This window comes from Vombatus ursinus, unplaced genomic scaffold (genome assembly GCF_900497805.2).
Source record: "Vombatus ursinus unplaced genomic scaffold, bare-nosed wombat genome assembly UNPS02014818.1, whole genome shotgun sequence".
Classification (NCBI taxonomy): Eukaryota; Metazoa; Chordata; class Mammalia; order Diprotodontia; family Vombatidae; genus Vombatus; species Vombatus ursinus.
The window spans coordinates 33,974,006-33,981,515 of NW_020954596.1; positions in this window are offsets into that span (position 1 = coordinate 33,974,006).

Here is a 7,510-nt window from a genome sequence, read left to right on the forward strand (position 1 = left end):
ATTGCACCCTTTTCAAACCACAGTGCAATAAAAATGACATTCAATAAAGGGCTGTGGAAACATAGATTAAAAATTAATTGGGAACTAATCCTAAAGAATGAGTGAGTCAAAGAATAAATCATAGAAACAATTTTATTAAGAATAATGATGGGGGCAGCTAGGTTGCACAGTGGATAGAGCACTGGCCCTGAGTCAGGAAGACCTAAGTTCAAATCCAGCATCCGACACATAACACTTACTAGCTGTGTGACTCTGGGCAAGTCACTTAACCCCAGTTGCCTCAAAAAAAAAAAAAGAGAATAATGATGACAGACAACATAAACAAAATTTGTGGGATGAAGAAAAAGCAATACTTAGGAGAAAATGCATATATCAATACAAGAGAAAAAGAGTGGATCAGTGAACTAGCATGCAATTAAAACTAGAAAACACATTAAAAATCCCCAATTAAATACCAGAATGGAAATCTTGAAAATCAAAGAAGAGATTAATAAAACTGGAAATCAAAAAGTTATTGAACTAATAAAACAGAGCTGGTTTTATGAAACAAAAACAGATAAACCATTGGTTATTTTTATTTAAAAAAAAATCAGTATAAATTACCAGTATGAAAAATGAAAAGAGTGAATGCACCACCAGTGAAGATGCAATTAAATCAATTATTAGATTTTGCTCAAATATATGTCAGTAAAACTGGCAATCTAAGTGAAATGGATTTTTTGAATATTTACAACACTGAATACTTTGAATTCAATGAAAACATTGAATTTACAACATTTGAATATTTACAACAATATAAATTGCCAAGATTAACAGAAGAGAAAATAGAATACTTAAATAACCCTGTTTTAGAAAGAAAAATTGAATAAGCAATAAATGAGCTCCCTAAGAAAAAAATCCTCAGGACCAGATGGATTTGCAAATGAATTCTACCAAACATTTAAGGAACAATAAATCCCAATGCTATATAAACTATTTGAAAATATAGATGAAGGAATCCTATCAAATTCCTTTGATGACACAAATATGGTTTTCATACATAAACCAGAGAGAAGAAAAACAAAGAAAGAAAACTATAAGTCAATTTCCCTAATGAATATTAGTGCAAAAATTTAAAGAAAATACTAGCAAGGAGACTATAGCAATACATCATATCCCAAAGATCATACATGATGACCAGGTGGGATTTATACCAGAATTCAAGGCAAAATACAACACCTAGTCCAATTTAAAACACTAGAAAGAATATGAATAAATGGAGCCTTTCTTAAAATGATAAGTAATATCTAAAACCAAGAGCAAGCATTATCTGTAATGGTGATAAGCTAGAAGACTTCCCAGTAAGATCAGGGTGAAGCAAGGATGTCCATTATCAAAACTATTTTTCAATATTGTATTAGAGATGCTAGTTATAGCAGTAAGACAAGAAAAAGAAATTGAAGGAATAAAAACAGGAAACAAGACAAAACTCATTCATTGCATATGGTATGATGGTATACTTAGAGAATCAACTAAAAAACTACTTGAAACAATGAACAACTTTAGTAGAGTTGCAGGATATGCAAAAAACAACAACCCATGTATCATCAGTATTTATACTACCAACAAAACCCAGCAGGAAGAGCTAGAAAGAGAAATTCCATTTAAAATAATTTCAGACAATCTAAGATACTTGGGAGTCTACCTACCAAGACAAACCCAGGGATTATGTGAACACAAATACAAAATAATTTTCACATTAATAAAGACAAATCTAAACAATTAGAGAAATATTAATTGCTCATGGGTAGACCAAGGCAATATAACAAAAATGAGAATTCCACCTAAACTAATTTACTTATTTAGTACCAATCAAACTATCAAAAAATTATTTTATAGAGCTAGAAAAAAATCATAATTTGTCTGGAAGAACAAAAGGTCAAGAATATCAAGGCAATCAATAAAAAAAAATGTGAAGGCAGGCAGCTTAGCAGTACCAGATTTCCAACTATATTACTAAGTGATAATCATCTTAATCTGTTATTGGCTAAGAATAGAGTGATGGATCAGAGAAACAGAATAGGGACACAATACATAGTAGTAAATGACCATAGTAATCTAGTGTTTGATAAACCCAAAGATCCAAGCTTTGGGGTCAATAACTCACCATTTGATAAAAATTGCTGGGAAAACTAGAAAGCAGTTTGGCATAAACTAAGTGTAGACCAACATCTCACACTGTATGCCAGAATAAGTCAAAATGGATATATGGTTTAGACATAAAGGGTGATATCATAAGAAAATTAGGGGAGCATGAAAAATTTATTTTTCAGAGCTATGGATAATGGAAAAGTTTATGACCAAATAAGAGATAGAGAGGATCATGGGAAGTAAAATAGATAATTTTGATTACAAGAAATTAAAAATATTTTGCACGAGCAAAACCAATGCAGCCAAAATTAGAAGAAGGAAAAAAAAAACTGGGGAGAGGCAATGAGATTTTTGGCACGTTTTTCTGATAAAGTCCTTATTTCTCAAATATATAGGGAACTAAGCCAAATTCATAAAAATAAGATCCATTCCTCAATTGACAAATGGTCAAAGGAAATGAACAAGCAGTTTTCAGAAGAAATCAAAGCTGTCAATAGTCACATAAAAAATGTTCTAGATCACTATTGATTAGGAAAATGCAAATTAAAATAACTCTAATGTGCCACCTCACACCTAACAGATTGACTAACATGACAGAAAAGGAAATGATGAATGCTGGAGGGGATGTGGAAAAATAAGTTACACCAATGAACCAAATGGAGTTGTGAACTGCTCCAACTTTTCTGTAGAACAATTTGGAACTATGCCCAAAGGGCTATAAATAAAACTGTGCATAATCTTTGACCCCTTGAATGAAAATCATTCAAAGAGGTGGGGGTAGCAGGGATATGGTTGCTCATAAATCAGATTCTTATCTGGGCTGGGCAAGCAAAGTATTAAAAACAATAGTGAAACTAAAATAGTGTGATCACAGGACTGGACTAGACTAAGCAAGTGGAGGAGATATAAGTTTGATGACAAAATTTTAGACAAAAGAAAGTGCAGCTACTGAGATTATCAATTTAAAAAAATATTAACTGCTTACTACAACAGGCACTGTGCTAAGCACTGAGGATTCAAAGTGAGACTGAAATAGTGCCTCACTTGAAGGAGCTTACAATCTAATAAATGAAACAGCATATACATATGTATGCAAATATATACAAAATCAGTACCAGGTTATCAATACCAGAGAGGAAAAACATTAGCAACTAGAAAGATCAAAGAGGGTTTTATGTAGAAGATGGTTCTTGAATTGAGTCTTTAAGGAAACCAGGGACTTTAGAAGGCAGAGGTAAAAAGGGAATGCATTGCAGGCATGGAGGACAGGCTATGGAAAAGCATAGAGATAGGAGATAGACTACCAAAATAATTGTGGGGAAGTGAGGAGAGAGTGACAAGATCAAGTAATATGAATTTGAACTGGGATACAAACAGTGATTGTAGCTTTGAATGTTAATGTAATGATCTCATTCACAAAAAATGGAAGATGATTAGGAGGGGAAAAAAAACAACCCAGTTTGTTGCATTCTTTCTTCAAGAAACACTTGAAAGAAAGATTTATAGTTAAATGACAGCTTAGTGTAGAATTATTTTTGCTTGAAATGAATCCTGCTAGAGTGGCAATCATGAGTTTAGATAAGAGAATAATCAAATAGATACTATCAAGAAAGACAAATATTGAAACTGTTATACATAAAGGCACCATAATAATGAAATTTGTCAGTATTAAATATATTACACCAAATGGCATAGCATCTGAGTACTTAAAGGATAAAAAAAAACTTCAATAGCAAAACTAATTGTAGATTACTTCAACATACCTTTATTTCAGATATTCAGATTATTTCAACATACCATATTTCAGATAAAGCTAAGAAAGTTAAACAAGAAATTATAATCATTAACTTAATTCTAAAAAAAAGTAGACTTGCTAAATCTTTGATGATAATTTAATAGGATTTTTTTTTTAGGCAATTGGAGTTAAGTGACTTGCTCAGGGTCACACAGCTAGTAAATGTCAAGTGTTTGGTCTGAGGCCGGATTTGAACTCAGGACCATCCTGACTTCAGGGCTGGTGCTGTATCCACTGTGCCACCTAGCTGCCCCCAATAGGAATTTTTAAGAAATATGCTTTATTTTTTAACTTGACAGCTCCTTTATAAAAATTGACATACTCTGGGGCATAAAGCAAATTCCATCAAGTGCAGAAAAGTAGAAACATTAAATAGATGCTTTACAGGTCATAATGCAATAAAAGTTATCAGTAAGGGATGAACAAAAAATGAACAAAAGAAAAATATTTAAATGGAGATCTAAATAATGTTAGCTAAATAAGTCAAAGAATAAATCATAAATGATAAATGATTACGTTAGAGGAAATAATAGTGACACAATATACCTGAATTTAAAGTATGTAACTAAAACAGTCCTTGAGAGGGAATTTATAGTTCAGAAACTGTCACATTAATAAAAGAGAGAAATCTAGAGAATTATGCATGCAACTAAAAGAATCAAAATAACTATCACAAAGTACAAAAGTAAAAATTCTGAAAAATCAGATAAAATTAAAAACAAAGAATTTCAAACTTAAAAAGCATGGCTTTTTAAAAGATCAATGCAAATGAGAAAGCATTAGTTAATTTCATTTTTTAAAGCAAATCTACATTACTAAGAGAAAAGAGAAGGCAGAATTCCTTCAAAATGGAGAGAAAATAAGGAAAGTTAGCAGAGACTACTATTCTCAAGTATATGCTGCTGGGAGAGGGAGAGAAGTAAAATGAATGAATATGAAATAATCATATTGACAAAATAGAAAATAGAGAATCTAAACAAATCAAAGGCAGAAAAAGAAATCAAACTAGAAGAACAGATAAGTAAATTATATCAAATATTTAAAGAACAAATAAATCCCATGCTTCATAAGCGTTTGCAAAAATAGAAAAAGGAAATCTTTTTTTATTCTAATTTTTAATTAATTTATTTTGATTTATCAACAATCACTTCCATATGCTTTTGAGTTTAAAATTTTTCTCCCCCTTCCTCCCCACCACCCTCCCCAAGATGGCACACAATCTGATATACGCTATACATATACATTCCTATTAAACATATCTTCATATTAGTCATGTTGTAAGTAAGAATTAGAACCAATAGGAGGAACCACCAGAAAGAGGAAACAAAATTCAACAGAAGAAAGAAAAAAAGCAAATAGTATGCTTCGATCTGCATTCAAACTCCATAATTCTTTCTTTGGATGTGGATAGCATTTTCTATTACGAGGCCTTTGGAGATATCTTAAATCCTTGTATTGCTGGGAAGGGTTAAGTTTATCAATATTAGTCATCCCACAACGTGGCTGTTATTGTGTATAACGTTCTGTTGGTTCTGCTCACTTCACTCAGCATCAAACCATACAAGTCTTTCCAGGTTTTTCTGAAGTCTGCCAGCAGTTCATCATTTCTTACAGCACAATAGTATTCCATTACATTCATCTACCACAACTTGTTCAGCCATTCTCCAATTGATGGGCATCCTCTCAACCTCCAGTTCTTTGCCACCACAAAAAGAGCTGCTATAAATATTTTTGTACATGTGGGTTCTTTTCCCATTTGTATGATCTCTTCAGCATATAACCCTAGAAGTGCTATTGCTGGGTCAAAGGGTATGCACTTTTACTCTGAGGTACCACATCACACCTATCAGATTGGCCAAGATGACAAAATAAATGTTGGAGAAGATGTGAAAAAATTGGAACACTAATGCATTGTTGGTGGAGTTGTGAAATGATCCAACCATTTCAGAGAGCAATTTGGAACTGTGCCCAAAGGGCTATAAAAATGTGCATACCCTTTGACTCAGCAATGGCACTTCTAGAAAAAGGAAATCTTAACACATTCCTGGGAAACCATATGGTTCTGTTAGTCAAATCACGGGTGGATAAAGCATAGAAATTAATCAAGTAAGCTTTTATCAACTGTCTAGTACTGGGGAAACAAAGATGAAAATAAAGCAGTATCACTCTTCAAGAATTTTACATTCTGTCAGAGGAAATAACATATACCTACGTTAAGTATATATAAAATGCATATAACAGAAATACAAGGTATGGGGCAAAGGGAGAAGTATTAGCAGCTAAGAAGATCATGAAAAATCTCATGCAGAAAGTACAACTTGAGCTGAGCTTTTAAGATAACTAGGGATTCTAAGAAATGAAGGTGAATGCATTCTGGGCATGGGAGAGACCCTGTGCAGAGGCACAGAAATGAAAAATAGCCTGCTGCGCATAAGGAGTGGCAAAATGTCTCATATGACTATATGGGAACAATTTTGGAAAGGTAGATGGAAGCCAGGTTACGAAGGACTTTAAGTGACTAATAAGAGTGCATGTTTGACTAAGTGTAATAAAGATTTTATTGAGTAGAATAGTGACATGATCAAGCCTGTTCTTTGGAAAGTTCACTTTGGCAGTTCCCACCTTCTACACGAAGCCTTTCCCCACCCCTCTTAAATCTGGTGCTTCCCCTCAGTTATTTCCTATTTATCCTGCATATAGCTTGTTTGTAAATATTTGTTTGTTGTCTCCAGCGTCAGATTGTATGCTCCTTGAGGGAAGGGACTGTCTTTTCCCTCTTTTTGTATCTCCAGTACCCCCAGCTTAGCACAATGCCTGGCACATAGCCACACTTAATAAATGTTTATTGATTGATTGATTGAATGAGTGGGCAGAGGAGAAGCTTGAGGCATAGATAACAATTAGGCCATTGCAATAGTCTAAGAGAGAAGTGATGAGAGAGATTAATAATAATGATGATAAGAAGAACTAGAATTTATAAAGTGCTTTAAGGTTTGCAAAGCACTTTATATTAACTCATTTTATAATCACAACCCTAGCAAGTAGGTATTATTATTATTCCCATTTTACATATGTGGAAACTGAGGTAGATAGCTATTAGGTGACTTGCCAGGAGTCACACAGTCAGTAAGTGTCTAGATTTGAACTCAGTTCTTCCTGAGTCCAGGTCCAATGTTCTCTCCAATTTGTGAGAATGAAGGGAATATTCTAAAGAGATACTATGGACACAGAATCCACAATACTTAGCAGTCAGATCAGTGTATGGGGTGAAGGAGAGTGTGGAGTCTAAGGATAACTCCTATGTTGTAAACCTTGACTGGAAAGATTGTGGTGCCCTCAAAAGAAATATAAAGTTTCAAAGAAGGGGAGGTTTTGGGGGGGAAATATGAATTCTTTTTCAGAAGTTTTGAATTTGAGATACCTATGAGATACTGTAAGATACCTAGTTCAAAATATCCAAGAAAACTATATCCCAATATCACTAATAAATAATTATGCTATAGAAATTTAAGAAACCTTTGGTCTTTTACATCTATAGTTTTTTTTGTTGTTGTTGTTGTTTTTTGTTTTGTTTTGTGAAAAGCT